Genomic DNA, 21,485 nt, shown 5'->3' on the forward strand with positions numbered 1-21,485 from the left:
TTTTAGTAATTCTTCGCTTAACTGATGTCTGAAGCCGCTCACTTTGTTTTAAGCTTCGAAATCTCAGGAACTCCTGTAGGGTTGTCCCTGTCTCTGCATTTAATCAGAGTCAAAGAGAATGTTGATTAAGAAACCGCAATAAAGTTTATGCAAACGACACTCCCTGGCTTGATACTTGCCTCTGTGGGTTGTTTCTAATTTTTCCACTGAAGACCCAACAGCGTCTTTTAATTCTTGGGGCAGAAAAGTTACAGATTTTCCACAGCTCTGGCAAAATAATGCCTGCTGAACTATGGAAACGCCACAAAACGGACAAAACATATTACATTACACAGTACAGTAGTGTAAAATAGCGAAATAACAAAATGGATTGAATGGGTGTATAAAGTTCTAGCTCCCTTCTCCTTTTCTCTTCATTAAAATTATGTCATTTCCGTTTTGAGAGTCCACTTCCGTTTTCTTTTTAATTTGTTCTATGTGTTTCATGTTAATTTGTTTTATGTGTTTCATGTTAATTTGTTCTATGTGTTTCATGTTAATTTGTTCTATGTGTTTCATGTTAATTTGTTCTATGTGTTTTTTTATTAATTTGTTTTATGTGTTTTTTGTTAATGTTTATTGTGTGTGTTTTTTTCACGCTTTGCCCCTCCGGGCCACCGTAGTTCAGTGATGTGAGATTTAAATAAAAAAAATACATTTTTCTCTTAAAAACTTGGGTTTTGGTTGCCAATAAGGAACCGTGTGGGAATTTTGAAGGCTTTTTTCGCTTTAGAAGGGTTTTTTTTTGCTTTTTTTTGCCCGCACAAGAGCAAAAATAGCTGGGTGTTTGGAGGTGCGCTTGGAAAAGTTACTTGTACTTGTACTTGTACCTGTACTTGTTCTTGTTATCTGTATTTGAATTAGCATCAAGGAGGTAGGGTAGAACGAAGCAGTAACTGATATCGGCATTTGTAAGCAAATAACTGCATCATCTTAACAGCGATTCCTTAGTTTAAAGGAAATGAAAAAAAGGCTGCAGCTGACTTCAAAGCAGTAAAAGGGGAAGGTGTTAAGACACCGATCAGGCACAAGGGGCTGTAGGAGCAAATAAGGTAGTAAAGTTTCATTTATTTGTTTATTTTAGATTAAACAGTCCTTAGAGGTCCAGAGGTAGAGCAATTAAGTGGGCGAAAGTGTAAGGGTTCATTAATACGGGGGAATACAAACAGCGTGAGTGGAGAGCTTATAAGTAAGAGGAGCGCAAAGTTAGGAGAAGAGACAGAGAAAAGCAAAGTTAACCTTATCATAGAAAGACAAATAGCAGGCAGCTGAGAAGGAGAACAGTACAGGAGCTTAAGAGGAAAAGGTGTAAAATATCTGTAGCAGATCTTAGTGTTACCATTTAAGTTAAGGAGCAGCCGAAAGAAGAAGAAATTTAATTTTAAGAAGAAAAAAAAAGTTAAGGTAGTTTACTAATCCCAAATCAAATTTTAATAATGAGGCCAGTGCAATGCAAGTCCTTTTGGATGTTGGACTTTTTAGATGATGGTTTGGAAGAGCCAGATGTCTATCAGGGCTACATCTGCAAGAGATGCCAGCTGATCCAGCACCTTGAGCTCAGGGTCGCTGAACTGGAGGAGGAGTTGACTGACCTGCATTGTAATAGAGAATTAGCGGACTTGGCCCAGGTGTCCTTTAGAGAGATAGTGTGCACCCCCAAGGTGGCGCAGGAGGAGATTCCAGACCAGACAGGTAGAAATAGGTGGGTCACGGTCACAAGGCGTAAGATAAAGGGTGCACACTGTCTGGGGGTATCAACCCAAGAATTAGAAGTGTCAAACCGTTATCATGTCCTTGTGGAGCTGGTCGGTGTCTCTGATAATTCTGAGGTGGTAGGCAGGGATGAGGAACCCCAAGGGGCCTCCTCAAAACAAGTTTCCAAAAAGAAAGAGGTAGTGATAGCTGGGGACTCAATCATTAGGGGAATTGAAGCACAGGTGTGCTCCAGAGAGAGAGAGAGTCTCGCATGGTGTGTTGCCTTCCAGGAGCACAGGTGGGAGACCTCCCTGGAAGGGTGGATAGGCTCTTGGCCAGAGCGGGGGTGGATCCAGTTGTCACTGTTCATGTTGGAACAAATGACATACATAAGGGTAGTGTGTCAGTTCTGTGATCCAAATTCAAGGAGTTAGGTGCCAAGCTGAGGAGCAGAACTGACAAGGTAGTCTTCTCTGAAGTTCTGCCTGTGCCACGCACCTGTCCAGGTAAGATTGAGAAGATTAGAAGGCTTAATGTGTGGCTCAAATCTTGGTGCAGGGTAGAAGGGTATAGGTTTATGGGGCATTGGGACTACTTTTGGAACAGATGGGACCTGTTCCGCCGTGACGGGTTACATCTGAACTGGAGGGGCACCGATGTATTGGGGAGGCGTATGTGTAGGCTAGTCGAGGATTGTTTAAACTAGGGAATGGGGGGGCAGGGAGTTTAGGACATGCCAGGGTTAGATCTATACATGGAAGAACAGACAATGGTGTAGAAATAAAAATGCATAGTAATGTAAATTCTAAGCAAACATTTAAATGTAGAAGGAGTAACACATTAAAAATAGCTTGCCTTAATGCTAGAAATATCAAAAATAAGGTAAGTGAGTTGGAGCTGTATGTAGCAGAGCATAATTATGATATTATAGCAATAATGGAAATCTGGCTACATAACAAAGATGGGGATGAGTGTAACATAGAGGGATACACATTTTTTAGGAAGGATAGACAGAACAGAAAAGGAGGTGGGGTTGCTGTTTATGCCAAACAGAATTTAAATATAAGTCCTCTTCAGTTGGATGATGAGCCCCATCTTAATCAGGACATGTGGCTTCGCCTGGAAAATATTAGGGAAAGAGGTCTTATTTTAGGAGTGTGTTATAGACCACCCAATTCAGACAGTAATTTCAACACACATCTTTTTAGTAATATCAAAAAGGCAAGTTTACAGGGAGATATTATAGTCATGGGGGACTTTAATTATCCAAATATTAGCTGGGATAACCTTGCAGATGGAGGAGCACAAGAGCAGGAGTTTTTAAGAAGTAATCAATCTCTGTTTTTTAACACAGCATGTTAAAGCACCAACAAGGGGTGAAGCCTGTCTGGATTTAGTATTTTGTAATAATCAGGATAGAATTGAGGGTGTACAGGTGATTGAACCACTAGAGTCAAGTGACCATAATGTAACACAATTCTCAATATTTTGTAAGAGTGCAGATGCAAAGACTAAAATTGTTAAGTTGAACTTTGGTAGGGCTAATTTTGAGCAGATGTGACAATGTCCAAGTAGGAAACACTGGGATAAGCTTTTAAGTGTGGAGACAGTCGAGGAGCAGTGGAACAGGTTTAAAAATGTTTTACATGTAATGCAGGACAGATACATACCTAAATTTGAAATTAATAGGAAACTAAAAAAAACTCCACGGTGGATCAATAAAGATTTAAAAAAGAAGTTGCAAAGGAAAAAACTACTTCATAAGGCATATAAGACTAGACTGCAAAGTGAATTGTAGAGTGTATGAAAACATGAGGGCAACCATTAAGAAGGATATCAGGGAGGCTAAAAGACAGCTGGAGAGGAATATAGCAAATTAGGCGAAAGACGACCCTAAGAGATTCTTTCAGTATTTTAGTAGTAAAAGAACAGTCAAGGAGGAGGTCAAGTGCAACAGAAATAGTAAAGGGAAATTAAAAGATACAGACAATGAAATAGCGGATGCCCATAACTTACATTTTTCTGAGGTGTTTTCAAACGAGCAAGTGGATAACCTCCCAGATGTAACAGGGACTACTAAGGAGGTACTGAGGGTTTTGGAAATTGTAAAGGGAGAAGTGCTGCTCAGATTAAATAAGCTGAAATCAAACAAATCACCAGGACCAGATAATATTTACCCTCAAGTTCTTAAGGAGGCTAGCGAGTACACATATAAACCCTTGACACATATTTTTAGGAAGTCACTGCACACTGGAGAGATTCCGAAGGACTGGAAAATGGCAAATATCATCCCATTATATGAAAAGGGTGACAGGGCAGATCCAAGCAACTATAGGCCAGTAACCTTAACATGCATCACAGGAAAATTAATGGAAGGAACTATTAAGGATAAGATTGAGCAACACCTGGCAAGGACAGGAGTTATTCTGAACAGTCAGCATGGGTTCAGAAGAGAGAGGTCGTGTTTTAATAACATGCTGGAATTCTAAGAGGAGGCAACAAAAGGATATGATCAAAGTGGAGCATATGATATTATTTATCTGGACTTTCAGAAAGCATTTGATAAGGTGCCACATGAGAGGTTAGGCATGTTTTTTGGAAGAAATAAGTGGATAGGACTGGCGAGCTTTGTTGGGCTGAATGGCCTGTTCTCATCTAGAGTGTTCTAATGTTCCATCCATCCATCCATTTTCCAAACCCGCTGAATCCGAACACAGGGTCATGGGGGTCTGCTGGAGCCAATCCCAGCCAACACAGGGCACATTAATCTGCTAATCCATCTATCTTGGTATCATCAATTTTAAGACATCATCATTTTTCACACTGTACTGTGTTTTAATCTGGGTTTGGTTAATATTGCTTTATTGATTACTTTATAGGTTGACCACCTATGGTCTAGTGACCCACGTTCTGCTTACGGAGGAATTGAAGCGTTACGCACATCCGAATCTGTTCCTCGGAGAGTCATAGTCACGGCTGCTGATGGAACAGTCCTTTTGGATAACACTGCAGTTGTGACTCACTTGGATGGCTTCTTTGAGCAGCTGTTTAAAGCTAATCCATGGTTCTTGAGGCTGATCCTCCAATTAGCTGTGAACCACCCAATCTCACTGAGATTGCACAGGTGTTAAACCAGCTGAGGGTAGGGAAGGCTGCAGGGATCTGTGGTATCCGGGGTGAACTTCTCCAGGATGATGATAAGGTTGTCTTCTTGGCATTGCAAACAATCTTTGCTTCCATTAGGAGACAGGTGTCATCCCAAATGACTGGAAAACAGGACTTGTCATTCCAGTCTGGAATGATCCATGATCACTAGCTCACCTACCAGCGATCGGAGCAGTCTGGTTTTACAACAAGGAACCAACTGCATCCTGGCACTGAGGGTTCATATGGAGTGCAAACGTAAGTATATCGGCAGAGTTTCTTTGCATCCTTTGTTGATTTTCGTAAAGCGTTCAACTCGAGATGCCCCGTGAGTCATCCTGAGACTTGGCAGGATCCCCTCAAAGTTGCTGGATATCATGGCTGGCCTTTACACTGGTTCTGTGAGTGCTGTGCAGAGTTGTGGCATAACCTCTGAGTTTTTCTCCTTTGAGTCCAGGGTTCGTCAGGGGTGTGTTCTTGCTCCTAGTCTGTACAATGCTTGCATGGGACTGGGTGTTGGGAAAAGTTTTGCAGTTTGGCATCTGTGGGGCATCTGTTGGTGAAGAAAGATTCACTGATCTTTACTTTGATTACAATGCTGTGATCTTCGCAGAGTAAATGGAGGCTCTGATCCGTATTGTTCAGGACCCGAGCGGCTGGACCAGGCCAAGGGGACCCCCACGTAACACCTGGCTGCGTCAGATAAATGGTAATTTCTGGAGGGTGGGACTGGACCATGTGTCTACCTGGTGGGGTTGCCAACCAGGATCCCAACCTGTTTCATTGTATGGTGTAAGAGTTAAATTTGAACCATGCTCCAGTGTGTACCTGGCATGTGTCTGAGTCTCATATCCTTCTTTGCTTATGCTTAAAATCTGACACTTTTATTTTATTATTCACTATGATAAAATGTATTTCTTGTCCTTTACATAACCCCTTAAGAGAAGTGCTATATTTATGGCATAACTTTTCCCTTACAATAATGTTTCCTGTTTTGTAACAAGCTGGATCATAATATATATATACGCCATTGTTCTTTTCTCTTCTTGAAATTCACACAACTCCTCAACACAAAAATGAAAAACATACATTCAAAAAGTCACGTACATCCTAAACAAACAGGACTATCAATCAAATTGTGGTCATCTAAGGTATGAAAATCTGCCATATCCTGTTAGCAACTAGGTGTAACCAATCATGTTAAAAGTTTTCTGAATTTGTAATGAATTCCTTTTAAAGAATATTGACCTAATCAATGAATTGTATAAATATAGCACTGAGGACATTTTTTCCTTTGTAGCAATGTTACTAGCATGTGGCTAACATGTAATACACTTGTTAATTCTTTGAAGATTTAGATAAAGTATAACGATTGACGCTTTCTCCTGCCTGTGTTTTATTGCTTAAATCGGGGCATTCCAGTGTGTGTGTGTGTGTGGGGGGGTGCCTGTATGCATTACATTTTCTTCCACAACGGTGGGTGCAGCAATACACTGTAGCAGTGTATGATCCCCAACCTGAAATGACTTGACCTTATAGGTGGTTCAGCATTTCTAGTGGAAGTGTACATTATGAAATTTCACTGAAATGGAAATTTCACATGTTGTTAAACTACTAAGAAAAGGTAGTAGATTTTCTTTGTCTACAAGTTTAAATGCTTCCTGTTGTGAGAGATGGCTGGTGTCCTTACCTGGCCGGGACACCCTCAAGATGGAAGGACTTGGGGAGAGAGCATGCATAGGGTATTATCTTCCCCGGATCATACATGGCAGCCCCCCTGGGTTGGAGAGGTGCCTTTGATTCCCATGAGGCATCATACGACATGAAGTTCTTTGACTCAGACTTGGATTTTGTGGGTACCACCAGGGGTTGCTGCAGGGACCGAGGAGCCCTACTTCATGGGTCTTCTGCCTCACCCTGAAGTGCTTTCAGACCATGTGCATGGACATACCAGAAGTACTACAGGATGTTATAATAGGAGCTGCCTGCTTCACATCAAGGAACCAGAGTCAGAAGAAAGGTGAGTGAAGCTTGCGAGAAGGAGTGGAGGAAGCAGTGCCCGACAGACAAAAAGAGTGTGAGGAAGAAAAAAAACATTGCTGTGTGCTGCTTATTGCTGTTCTTGTGCTTGTGGCATGGGAAATTCTTATAGAGAAGAGTTTCTCACAAATAAAAAATCTTTTGCCTTTTATCTTGTGTTGTAGCCTGTTTCTGTTTGGTGTATGCGGAGTTTGAGTGCCCCCATCATCCACACTGTCACACTTTTTCAAACTCAGTTTTTTTTTTTTGTCCAACAGACACACAATGTAGTGAAAATGAAAATGAAACTTATTATACCGTGTTGTTTTCTTAGTTAGTGTTTTTTTTATTTCATGATAAATAAGGGAGAATTTAAACATAACCCTGATTTTCTTATAAATGAGGAGCATCACATAAGAATATTCTCTAATTTATTTATTAATTTTTGAAGTCTTCTTTTAAATAAAAGATTTCTAGAAGTCACAGTCACTCACTCCTTAGTAATTGGACCAATATAAAGTAAGCCTCTGTATGGCATACACATATACGGACATACCCATGCATAAAAGCCAATTTATTGATGCTAATACAGGGGTCCCCAACTCAGGTCCTGGAGGGTCCCAATGACTACAGGTTTTCATTCTGACCCTTTTCTTAATTAGTGGCATGTTTTTGATCCTAATTAACTTCTTTTGCATTCATTTTAATTGACTTGCTCTTGAAGACTCAGACCCCTTAATTGTTTCTTTTCTTTAATTAGCAGACAAACAATAATGAGATACAAAATGAGTCAAAACATTATCAGCAAACTGTGTCAATCACACAATATCACAATATCTGAAAATAAAGAAAGATGAAGGTCTCAGGAATGTTGATCTGCTCAGGTCCCAAAAACATTTTAACAGCACACTTTGAAAAGAGAAAATCAACAATGTTGTAAATGTCTGCTATTGCACAATGAGAGCAGCAAGAAGCCATGGGATTAAAGAACGGGTTTAATTAATAACAAGAATCGGCACCTGATTAAGCAACTGGTTGGAGTTTGAGGCCCTGACTTAGTTGGTCTTCTGTTGGCTCCCTCACTTCACATTTCATTTCTGTTTGGATGCCGTTTAAGGAAAGAAATGAAGCAATTTAGAGGAACGATGAAGAAATTCAGGGGAACAAATCTTAAAAAACATGTCAATTAAAATTATTTCAAAAGAAGTTAATTAGCAGCAAAAACAGGTCACTAATTAAGAAAAGAGTTAGAGGGAAAACCTGCAGCCACTGGGGCCCTCCAGGACCGGAGTTGGGGACCTCTGTCCTAGACAATCTAACCTGTGCATCTTAAGAGTGTGGAAAGAAAGCAGAAAACATAAGGAGTGCATGCAAGTTTCACACTGTCGGTGACTGGGCTAGGAACAGAATAAAAAGAGCTTAGGCTGTGATGCATAATGAATATCCAGTGATCCACCACTCATTCCTATAATAACTTTTTATTGCTTTATGCATTGATTATAATTCTGCCATTTTGGCTACCAATTCTTACTGATTTCCATATACATTGTAACAAAGGCGCTATATAGATATATCTATCTATCTATCTATCTATCTATCTATCTATCTATCTATCTATCTATCTATCTATAGGTGCCCGACCCGACACAGATGGACACAGAGACACGTATAAAGCTAATACAGACTTTTATTTTCTTCACCCGTGGCCGCACGTCTTCCCCGTGACCCACAGGCAATACACAGTCCAAAAGCACTTGTCATACACACCAACAGTTCTTTCTCCCTTTTACCACCACTCCTCCTCAAGCTTCATCTCCTTCCTCCCAACTCTGGCTCCTCGAGTGGTGGTGGCTGGCCCTTTTTATATCCCACCCGGAAGCGTTCCAGGTGCTTGACCACCTAGTCCTAATTGCCCTTCCGGGTGGGGCTGAAGACACGTCCATCCGGGCTGCTGACTCCATGCAGCTCCCCCTAGCAGCCATCCAAGCCCCCAACCAGGCTGTGGAGGACTCCATCTCCCATGGAGCCATGCGACAGGCTGGAGAATCACTGTCCGCCAGGGAGGCTGCCACCAAGCGTCCTGGGGGAGGTATTGAACTGCCCATGGTTGCTCCCTCAGAACAGATGCAGAAGGGGCGTCCCTGACGGGCATGGGACCCGGCTGTCCGCCACAACATTAAGCACACTGATATGCAACAGCACTAATCACTGATGCTTTTTTAACTGATTACATAGATAATATGAATAAAATTCAAAGCAGTAGATATAAATGTGGAACATTGAGAGTGTGTAATGTGGTAGAAATCAACATCATAATTAATGAAAGAAACTTATCCTCTAACAGGACAAATCCATATTCAGGCAGGAGAAAAGCTGTTCATTGTATTTTTTAATTACTCCTCGGCAAAATGCCTTAGAGGGAGCATTCTTCAAAAGCAGTCTATTACAGCATGATCAGAATGATCAGAGAAACAGAGGATAGCGGTTCATTTTATAAACTATTGAATTTACATACAGTGTCAATCAATGCATACATTTTGGTTGGTTTGTTGATTTACACTCAAATGGTCTATATAAAATTCTACTTTATTAGATCCTTATTTTTCTTATACCCTCTGGGGTGAGCTACCACTCTTCTAATTCCTATGTTTGTAACAAAAGTCAATTTTGATTGTTTAGAGGATATCTGCTGATTTCTTAGTTATCTCTTAGTCATCTATCAGTATGTTTTGTTGTTCACTTGACCTTTATCTGGTATCTTGAGATGCCTGAACTGGTTTCCAACATTTATTAATCCTTTATGCTGTTTCTTTAAGCTCAATGCTATATTTTAATATGGAAAGCATATCAGAACTCTTCATCCTAATTAACTATGTGACTCCTAAGTCTAATCCTTCTTCTACAGCAATCTCCCACATTTTCATATAAACTATAGCACTGCTAATAAACAACTGTGAAGTAAATATATATGCTAACTTTATAATAATAATTTACTTTAACTTCTCATATGCAGATTAATTAAATCAAATAAATACACTGGTCTACACCAATACTGTATCCTCCTGTTCAAAAAAATCGGTGAATTATATATCATAGATTTAGTTGTGCTAAATCCATTCTCTACCGCAAACCATTTTTGTGAGGTATTGAACTGGTGAAAAATGCCCTTTTGAGATTGAATATTTTTTTAGGAATAATTTTATATTTTATGGCATGAGTATTTGTATTGCTCAGAATATTTTTAAAGTATATTTTGAGCTGAAAAAATTGCTTCCATGTTCTTGTAATGTTAGTTGAGGTGTAAACATTTTTCTTGGCTATAAAAGGTGATAAATTACAAGGAACTAGCACTTGGGTGCAACATGTCTTTAAAAACACCCTTATTTGGATTTTTCTTTAGGTTATCGCCAGACATTTCTGTTTCGATAGTGGAATAACTGTATTCTCTGGGCAACAATTTACTGCTTAAATATATGATTGGGTGTTGCTGTTGATCAAATCCTGAACAATAAAGTACCCCAAACGTAATGTAGTAAGCAAGATTCACTGATGCCCAGGATTAATATCTAGACAAAGGAAAGACTGCAAAATTGTGTTGAACAGAAAATAAGAGAGATAACCTCACAAAGAACAAGGAAAATGCAAATAAAAGAGATAAATAAAGTTAATCAAGATAAGTTTGCCAAGCAGTTCTGATTGAAAAGAAAAATAATTTTAAAAATAAATAAAATGGAATTTTAGCTTTATATCAGTATCTTAAGTGTGCACAGTAAGTGTTTATCATGATTCCATTTGTTTATGCAGCATAGGAATTAAGCAAGTTGTTAATGGGCTATTGCCTAAACAAAAACATCCTTATATAGTGTATATCTGTAAAACAGTATCTGCCAAATAATAGAAAGAGTCCACAACATTTGTTTCACTCTTATTTGGGCTCGTTAGGTGCACACATTTTTACATCCCCTTACGGGAACCAAACCTCGAACATCAGTGCCTGAGGCAAAGCCTCTGATACTGCACCTGGCAATTGGTTTGCTTATTTGGCAGGGTGAAAGTCAAAGTATTAGATTCTTTTTTTAAGTCTGAATCATATAAGTCTATATATACAGACTTTTATATATATATATATATATTTATATTTATATATATATATATATATATATATATATATATATATATATATATATATATATTATATATATATATATATACATATATATATATTTTATATATATATATATATATTTATATTTATATATATATATTTTATATTTATATATATATATATATATATATATTTATATATATATATATATTTATATATATATTTATCTTTATATATACAGTGGAACCTCAGTTCACGAATGTCTCGGTACACGTACAAATCGGTTTATGACCAAAAAGTTCGCCAAACTTTTGCCTCGGTTCACGACCACACACTCGGTATACAAACAAGCCAGTTTCCCTTTCGGTTTGTACATGTTTAGTCTCTCCCTGTGCATTTCCTGTGCAGCGAGCAAGAGAGAGAGCGAGAGAGCGCACGACACACACACACACACAGAGGCAGCACGAGAGAGAGACAGACGCCCAGACACACAGGCAGCGCGAGAGAGAGACAGACGCACACACAGAGGCAGCGCGAGAGAGACAGACGCACACACACAGACAGCGCGAGAGTGAGACAGACACAGGCAGCGTGAGAGAGAGAGCCGCACACACACACAGGCAGTGGGAGAGAGAGACAGATGCACACACACAGGCAGCACGAGAGAGAGGGGGCTGGACTCATAAGGTAGTAAGGCAGTTAAAGAATGCACTGGGCTTGATTTTGTTTTCACTTCTGTTTACAGCGATCGGTTGGTAACGTGCATTGTTGCAATGTTACTTTTCTTGGTGGTTTATTAAGTTATGTTCATTTTTTCCCTGTGCCTAAAACTCATTAAAAAAAAAAGTGTTTTTAGCCAGTGGTTGGTAGCGCTATAGTGCAAACTATTGAGTTGTAAGTTTTCTCTGTTGTTCAAGGTTTTCTCAGTGTTATTCAATGTTTTTACATTTAGTTTACTATTACACTGTGCATTCTATGGTTTAATTAACTATATTTGTGCTTAAAAACTTAAAAAATATATATATTTACATACAGTTTGTATAGTCTGGAACGGATTAATTGTATTTACATACAATCCTATGGGGGAAATTGCTTCAGTTCACGACCAAATCAGCTTAAGACCAGAGTTTTGGAACGAATTATTGTCGTGAACCGAGGTTCCACTGTATATATATATACAGTGCATCTGGAAAGTATTCACAGCGCATCACTTTTTCCACATTTTGTTATGTTACAGCATTATTCCAAATGGATTAAATTCATTTTTTTTCTCAGAATTCTACACACAACACCCCATAATGACAACGTGAAAAAAGTTTACTGGAGGTTTTTGCAAATTTATTAAAAATAAAAAAATTGAGAAAGCACATGTACATAATTATTCACAGCCTTTGCAATGAAGCTCAAAATTGAGCTCAGGTGCATCCTGTTTCCCCTGATCATCCTTGAGATGTTTCTGCAGCTTAATTAGAGTCCACCAGTGGTAAATTCAGTTGATTGGACATGATTTGGAAAGGCACACACCTGTCTATATAAGGTCCCACAGTTGAGAGTTCATGTCAGAGCACAAACCAAGCATGAAGTCAAAGGAATTGTCTGTAGACCTCCGAGACAGGATTGTCTTGAGGCACAAATCTGGGGAAGGTTACAGAAAAATTTCTGCTGCTTTGAAGGTCCCAATGAGCACAGTGGCCTCCATCATCCGTAAGTGGAAGAAGTTCGAAACCACCAGGACTCTTCCTAGAGCTGGCTGGCCATCTAAACTGAGCGATCGGGGGAGAAGGGCCTTAGTCAGGGAGGTGACCAAGAACCCGATGGTCACTCTGTCAGAGCTCCAGAGGTCCTCTGTGGAAAGAGGAAAACCTTCCAGAAGGACAACCATCTCTGCAGCAATCCACCAATCAGGCCCATATGGTAGAGTGGCCAGACAGAAGCCACTCCTTAGTAAAAGGCACATGGCAGCCTGCCTGGAGTTTGCCAAAAGGCACCTGAAGGACTCTCAGACTATGAGAGAGAAAATTCTCTGGTCTGATGAGACAAAGATTGAACTCTTTGGTGTGAATGCCAGGCGTCACGTTTGGAGGAAACCAGGCACCGCTCATCACCAGGCCAATACCATCCCTACAGTGAAGCATGGTGGTGGCAGCATCATGCTGTGGGGATGTTTTTCAGCAGCAGGGACTGGGAGACTAGTCAGGATAAAGGGAAAGATGACTGCAGCAATGTACAGAGACATTCTGGATGAAAACCTGCTCAAGAGCGCTCTTGACCTCAGACTGGGGCGACGGTTCATGTTTCAGCAGGACAACGACCCTAAGCACACAGCCAAGATATCAAAGGAATGGCTTCAGGACAACTCTGTGAATGTCCTTGAGTGGCCCAGCCAGAGCCCAGACTTGAATCCGATTGAACATCTCTGGAAAGATCTTAAAATGGCTGTGCACCGACGCTTTCCATCCAACCTTGAGCTTGAGAGGTACTGTAAAGAGGAATGGGCGAAACTGGCCAAGTATAGGTGTGCCAAGCTTGTGGCATCATATTCAAAAAGACTTGAGGCTGTTATTGCTGCCAAAGGTGCATTGACAAAGTATTGAGCAAAGGCTGTAAATACTTAGGTACATGTGATTTCTCAGTTTTTTTATTTTTAATAAATTTGCAAAAACCTCAAGTAAACTTTTTTTCACATTGTCATTATGGGGTGTTGTGTGTAGAATTCTGAGGGAAAAAATTAATTTAATCCATTTTGGAATAAGGCTGTAACATAACAAAATGTGGAAAAAGTGATGCGCTGTGAATACTTTCTGGATGCACTGTATATATATATATATATATAATGAATGCTGTGTTTCTAGCCAGGAAGGGAGGCCATAATGGAAGGACGGGGATGTCTGCCTCCCAAAGTCTTATTCTCTTCTCATAGAAATGGTGGCAGGAATATTCACTGTGCAGGCTGGGAATTGCATTGGTGCTGGCAGGGGGCACTACAGGGGATTGTTATAACTTCTTTAAAGGACTTGGCAGTGCTTCCAGTGTGCAATGCTGTGGCACCAGAAGAACTCCTGTGTCTGAAATAAAAGAAGCTGAGTTTCCTGCATGGGTAGTTATAGTCAGGAGGAATGTGCACAAGGCTTCAAGGGATGTACAGAAGGAGAAAGGAGATTTATTATTGTGTTTTGTTAGTGCAGAAGAGAATTAGGAGAAAAAAATAAATATTGCAAATAAAGATGATGTTGTGTTTGAAACCAGGCCTGTGTTGTGTAGTTGTGTCTGGGGATTTGGGGTGCTGCTATGCCACCTGGTGGTCTTTATATATAATCTTCATTTGGATCTTGATCTTTGTTTGTCCATGAATTCACTGCCTTGTATGTTGTTCCTGCTGTGTTCAGTAGAGGGCAGTAGTGATGGAGGAGGAGAGGAAGTGAGGGGGAGGATCGTTGGATGAGGTTGGACTGTGGTGATTAAAGAGGATTGAACTAAAGGAGACTACGTTCTGTTTGTACTGGCTGAATACACAACACCTTGGTTGTTACTTTTGTTTACAAACACTGTCGATACCACTCTTTGTGTTTAGATCTGGTGTCGACACCGTGCTTTGTGTTTAGATCTGGCGTCAACACCTGCTTCGTTGTCGAGACTGTGGTTTTTTGTGTTTCTATCGACCGTGTCCATCGACCGTCGTTGGCAGCACTTCGTCCAAATCGAATGTTCACCCACTTCTTGGAGTCGGCAGTCAGAGTATATAAGTCGGATACACTTCTGTGATTTTCCATCAGTCGGCGTTTGGAGTTCAAGAAAGAAGCATTGGTTCTTCCTTACTCTTTGGATTGCCACAAAGCAACCTGCGAGATTGGAGAAAGGTTGAGAAGAGATTGTGAGAGGAAACGACAGCGTCATGAAAACGAGACGGACTGTGAACGGAGAGAAGCAGAAATGCTCCTCCACCACCACATAATTACTATTCAGACAGTGATTCCGAGTAGGCCGTTCCTATCGAATCAATGTCCAAGGGTTTTGTTTTGTAATTTTGTTTCCCTTATAAAAAATCATAATGTTGTGCGACGAAGGGCCCAGTTCACGACTGGCAGCCGCATTGAAACAGGGAGCCCTTCACAGACAACTTTAACACGCGCAACGTAGTTGGGCGCACATGGCTAGTACATATATATACGAGGTGGGCAAAAGTAGGTTTACAGTTTGAATATGTAAAACACTGAGTTTATTGTTGTATTATTGTTTATTTATTAATTATTGTATTATTTATTTGTATTATTTGTCTTCTTATTTTTCTTGTTCTTATTATTATTAAAGAGTGATTGAGTGTAACAATCATAACCTGCATGTCTTTTTCTATAGAAATGACAGTAAACCTACTTCTGCCCACCCCTGTATATGTGTGGAGAGTATCTGCATGTACGAGTGTGTGTGTGTTTATGTGTATATATATATATATATGTGTGCGTGTGTGTGTGTGTTTATGTTGTTGTATGTTTATGTTGTTGATAGATATTTACATTTTTTTCTCAAGGTACTATTAAATTGATTTGGAAATATAACCATTCAATTCTAGTATTTAATGGCTGTTCAGGTTTGAAATGACCAGTTTATAATTTGTAATTCCCATATGACTGCAAAGTCCCATTTTCAGCAGCTATTACTTAAGTGTCCTAATGGCAAACCCTTTTAGCTCATCCTTAATTAATCATGCTAAATGGTTATTAGAAATACCTTTTTATTGTATTATCATAGATGAAACTTGCTATTCTGTTCAATGAACCAAGTAAACTTTCATTTCTTGGGTTAAAAGGTACTTGCATTCCTAAGGTTTAATTCAAGGTTCAAAAATGGTTTAAATGAAACAGCTTTCTGAGGAAACATGTCCGTCTGTTGTTTGCAACAGGTGATTATATATGGCAGACTGTCAGGGAATTAAAGATGCCCTACAATGGTGTCCAGTATTATTCTTGAGGTAAGAGGGCAAACTAAATTTAACAAGGTTAGGAAAAGAAGAGGAATCCCTAGATGCACATGTTTGCAGGAGGATAAGTACATCAGAGTCTACAGTTTGAAAAATTGATGCCTTATGTGTTCTCAGTTGGCTGTTTCTTTAAATAGTACATAACAAGTACCAATGTCTTCAAAGAAAATCTTTAAATGGGCAAAAAATAGAAACATTGGATGGTGGAGTTTTGTTGATTACAAACTATTACCCATTTTAACCTTTCCTTTTCAATTGCTAGTTTCAGAATGATTTTTCTTTCATACTCTGCGAGCGTCCTGGAGTTATTTCACTGTTGTAGATGACACTAGTGTATTACAGAACAGGTACAGTGTACGGGACGGAAGTCATTTTTCAAACATATTGGAGACAACAAAGAAAAGAGAGATTTCTGGACAGTATGATGATGATGGGTGCCTAGAGTGGGCAATTAGGAGGTTCATTGTGTTTGTCTCAATTCTTTGTTACTTCTGCGTAAAATGGGCTTTTGAACAAGATCATGAGTATTAAGTACCCAGGTACCCCTGAATACATGTAACGAAATCCACTGTACATTCCTTTTCAAATGTGTTTGTTGTCCAGCAAATAATATAAATCTGTATTGTTTAGCACTATATAGAGTTAAGGCATCTTGAAAATCATAAGTCTTTGAATTGATTCAGAATCAGCAGTTATTGTTTTAGAGTTTGAGTTTATTCTCTTAATAGAAAATGAATACTCACTTCCCAGATAACAGTTTTAAAAGTAATCATATTGGCTGGCCTATATATATATATATATACAGTGGTGTGAAAAACTATTTGCCCCCTTCCTGATTTCTTATTCTTTTGCATGTTTGTCACACAAAATGTTTCTGATCATCAAACACATTTAACCATTAGTCAAATATAACACAAGTAAACACAAAATGCAGTTTTTAAATGGTGGTTTTTATTATTTAGGGAGAAAAAAAATCCAAACCTACATGGCCCTGTGTGAAAAAGTAATTGCCCCCTTGTTAAAAAATAACCTAACTGTGGTGTATCACACCCGAGTTCAATTTCCGTAGCCACCCCCAGGCCTGATTACTGCCACACCTGTTTCAATCAAGAAATCACTTAAATAGGAGCTGCCTGACACAGAGAAGTAGACCAAAAGCACCTCAAAAGCTAGACATCACGCCAAGATCCAAAGAAATTCAAGAACAAATGAGAACAGAAGTAATTGAGATCTATCAGTCTGGTAAAGGTTATAAAGCCATTTTTAAAGCTTTGGGACTCCAGCGAACCACAGTGAGAGCCATTATCCACAAATGGCAAAAACATGGAACAGTGGTGAACCTTCCCAGGAGTGGCCGACCGACCAAAATTACCCCAAGAGCGTAGAGACGACTCATCCGAGAGGTCACAAAAGACCCCAGGACAACGTCTAAAGAACTGCAGGCCTCACTTGCCTCAATTAAGGTCAGTGTTCACGACTCCCACCATAAGAAAGAGACTGGGGCAAAAACGGCCTGCATGGGAGATGTCCAAGACGCAAACCGCTGTTAAGCAAAAAGAACATTAGGGCTCGTCTCAATTTTGCTAAGAAACATCTCAATGATTGCCAAGACTTTTGGGAAAATACCTTGTGGACTGATGAGACAAAAAGTTCAACTTTTTGGAAGGCAAAAGTCCCGTTACATCTGGCGTAAAAGGAACACAGCATTCAGAATAAGAACATCATACCAACAGTAAAATATGATGTTGGTAGTGTGATGGTCTGGGGTTGTTTTGCTGCTTCAGGACCTGGAAGGCTTGCTGTGATAGATGGAACCATGAATTCTACTGTCTACCAAAAAATCCTGAAGGAGAATGTCCGGCCATCTGTTCGTCAACTCAAGCTGAAGCGATCTTGGGTGCTACAACAGGACAATGACCCAAAAACACACCAGCAAATCCACCTCTGAATGGCTGAAGAAAAACAAAATGAAGACTTTGGAGTGGCCTAGTCAAAGTCCTGACCTGAATCCAATTGAGATGCTATGGCATGACCTTTAAAAAGGCGGTTCATGCTAGAAAACCCTCAAATAAAGCTGAATTACAACAATTTTGCAAAGATGAGTGGCCAAAATTCCTCCAGAGCGCTGTAAAAGACTCATTGCAAGTTATCGCAAACGCTTGATTGCAGTTATTGCTGCTAAGGGTGGCCCAACCAGTTATTAGGTTCAGGGGGCAATTACTTTTTCACACAGGGCCATGTAGGTTTGGATTTTTTTTTCTCCCTAAATAATAAAAACCACCATTTACAAACTGCATTTTGTGTTTACTTGTGTTATATTTGACTAATGGTTAAATGTGTTTGATGATCAGAAACATTTTGTGTGACAAACATGCAAAAGAATAAGAAATCAGGAAGGGGGCAAATAGTTTTTCACACCACTGTATATATAGGTCAGGTGAACGTGGGGGCCAGTCAGTGGTATAAATTCCTTCATCCTCCAGGAACTGCCTGCATACTCTCGCCACATGAGACTGGGCATTGTCGTGCATATGGTATAGCGGTTCCACAGCTCTCAGCAAAGGCCAGTTTTAAATAAATAATCACCGTGCTCACGGCTTAGCGAGGGGGCATGGTGGCTGTGGCTGCAGCAGTTCTCAGGGCGATTTGTGATGTGGGCGTTTCTCACCTAAGTGCACAGGTGAGAGACTGCCCATAGCCCTGATTGTTCCTGGGGCTGCTAATTTGCCACAGCTGCTATGCCCTCTCGACATATATAGAAGTGCAAGTCGGCTAGAAGGGATAATGAACGGAAAGAGAAAGAGATGGAGGTTGCTGGAAGGAAGTGAGGAGAAAGCCGCTGTGAGAGAGAGCGCGAAGGAGATGTGCAAACGAGCGAGAGCAGGCTCGAGTGCAGCTGGACTGTGGGCCCTAGCGAGGTGTTTATCTAACACCTAGGGCAGTTGATTGTAGTCGCTCCTGCTGAGCATTTTGAGAAGAGCGGGAGTGACTAGCGAGGGAGGTGACTCGCCGTGGAAGACAGCGGGAGTCGGGAGGCTTGGGCAGATAATCTCCAGCGTGGGAGTCCTGACCGTTGGAAAGAAGCTAAGTCTTGGGTCTGGGATGAGTGCACGACCGAAGCCAGGGATTGGAAGGCCTCCAGACCTGTGTAATTGAGAGAAAGAAGGTCAGCTGCAGAGAGAGTGTCTCGCCTGCTGCAGGGTCCAAACAAGAGAAGCAGGTGAGATGCTAGTGTAAAAGAAGCACCGGGCTTGTAATTGTTTTAAAGGACTGCTTCCAGCGGTGTTTTAACCTTGGCTTTTTATGCTGAACGATGTTACAGGCAGCATAATGTTTTCAATGGCTTCTCCATACCATTTCATGTCTGTCACTTGTGCTCAGGGTGAAATTGCACTCATCTATGAAATGCACAGGGTTGCAGTGGTGGACCTGCCAATTCTGGTATTCTATGGCAAATGCCAATGAAACACCACGGTACCAGGCAGTGAGCACAGGGGCCACTAGAGGATGTCGAGCCCTCATGCCACCCTCATGAAGTCTGTTTCTGTTTGTTTGGTCAGAGACATTCACACCAGTGGCCTGCTGGAGGTCATTTTGTAGGGCCCTGATATTGCTCATCCTGTTCCTCCTTGCCCAAAGGAGCAGATACCGATCTTGCTGATGGGTTAAGTACCTTCTATGGCCCTGTCCAGCTCTCCTAGAGTAACTGCCTGTCTCCTGGAATCTCCTCCATGCCCTTGAGACTGTGCTGGGAGACACAGCAAACCTTCTGGCAATGGCACATATTGATGTCCCATCCTGGAGAAGTTGGACTAACTGTGCAACCTCTGTAGGGTCCAGGTATCGCCTCATGCTACCAGTAGTGACACTGACCATTATCCAAATGCAAAACTAGTGAAAAACAGTCAGAAAAGATAAGGAGGGAAAAATGTTAATGGCCTCCACCTGATAAACCATTTCTGTTTCGGGGGTCGTCTCATTGCTGCCCCTCTAGTCCACCTGTTATTAATTTCATTAACACCAAAGCAGCTGAAACTGATTTACAATCCCCTCTGCCAATTAACTGACCAGATCAATATCCTAGAAGTTTCACTGACTTGATGATATTACTCTGATTAAAAAGTGACCCTTTAATTTTGATGAGCAGTATATACTGTGTACAGTATATACCAAATGTTCTCCAAATAATATTTTTATAAATAGCATAATAGTTTAAATTGAGGAGAAAAGAAACCCTTATGTAAAAGAAAATGAATAAAGAACTAAAAAATTAGAGTTGCCATTGTAAAGATATACTTAAAAATCAGTGTTTGCAATGCCTTAGCTCACATTAGCTCACATAACAAGCCAGAAGAAAATGCAGTGTCTTTGAAAGAACTGATAATCCAGCCAGTTGTCTAACTCTTTGCCCAAGGGTCATTGTTGTACTATTCCAAGTTGCCCACCCCTGCTGGTTAGGGAACACAGCAAAGACCATACAAACCTACCAAGAGAGAAATTCAAACAAGAGAGATGGAGTGTATATAATGCAGGGATTAAAATAAATAAAGAAGAAGGTATTTGTGCTTAGCTAAATATTATTTTGTTTCTTTTGAAAGGGTTAAGAAAACAAAGAAAGAGTTGACAATTTCAACCTTTTGGAACCTGGGAATGACCCACTAATACACAATACTATCATTATTACGCCAAGCTCCATTCTCACTGGATTTTCCACAAAATCTTTAATAATAATTTAATTCTTTTCACACTCTGCAACAAGCTGAGCTCTTTAAGAAACAGTAACAAAAAAAATAGACAGAGAAAAAAAACCTACTACTGAGAAGGAAACTTTGCTATGAAGCTGAACTGAAGCCGATTAGACCATGCCCTGAATAGAGCTGGGCATGGCCTAGTGCGAAAGCTAACCCAGCAGTTGTCTTCACTAATTAATCTGCACAGAGTATCATAAGTAGAAGCTAGGCCTATAAACTAACAATACACATTACTCAAAAATGGAATTGTATTTCATTTTTACTAGTTACATTTTATTGTTCAAACTGAGATTCTTCTTTACTAGATCTATAATACATTTCAGTACAAATTCAAAATGCTATCAATCAGTTCTCGTGTTTATGATAGCCAAAGTAGAAACTTTTGTTCACAGATTTATCATCAACAGCTGTTTGTATACTATATTAGTATCTACATTTTTAAGTAGTTTATATTTGTAAAATATTTTTGTGAAAACTATGAAGTATTTTTAAATATAAGAATAGGTAATTAATGGGTGGCTTCGCATTATGTTGATTCTTAAATGTTGATTCCTAATTGGCTTGTGTAGGAGTGAGGAAGAATGGATGCTGCAATGAACTGACAGTCCTTTTTAGGTTGCTTTCAACCCTGTGCTTCCAGGATAGACTCTTTCCCCCACCAATTGAATTAAACAGGTTTGATAATGTACCTTTTATCTTATAATTTCTATTTATTTTTTAATGTTGTAATTTCAGAGAGTTGGCAAAGTGGCAGAGC

The sequence above is a fragment of the Erpetoichthys calabaricus genome, chromosome 6, assembly GCF_900747795.2.
Source record: "Erpetoichthys calabaricus chromosome 6, fErpCal1.3, whole genome shotgun sequence".
NCBI classification, from domain to species: Eukaryota; Metazoa; Chordata; class Cladistia; order Polypteriformes; family Polypteridae; genus Erpetoichthys; species Erpetoichthys calabaricus.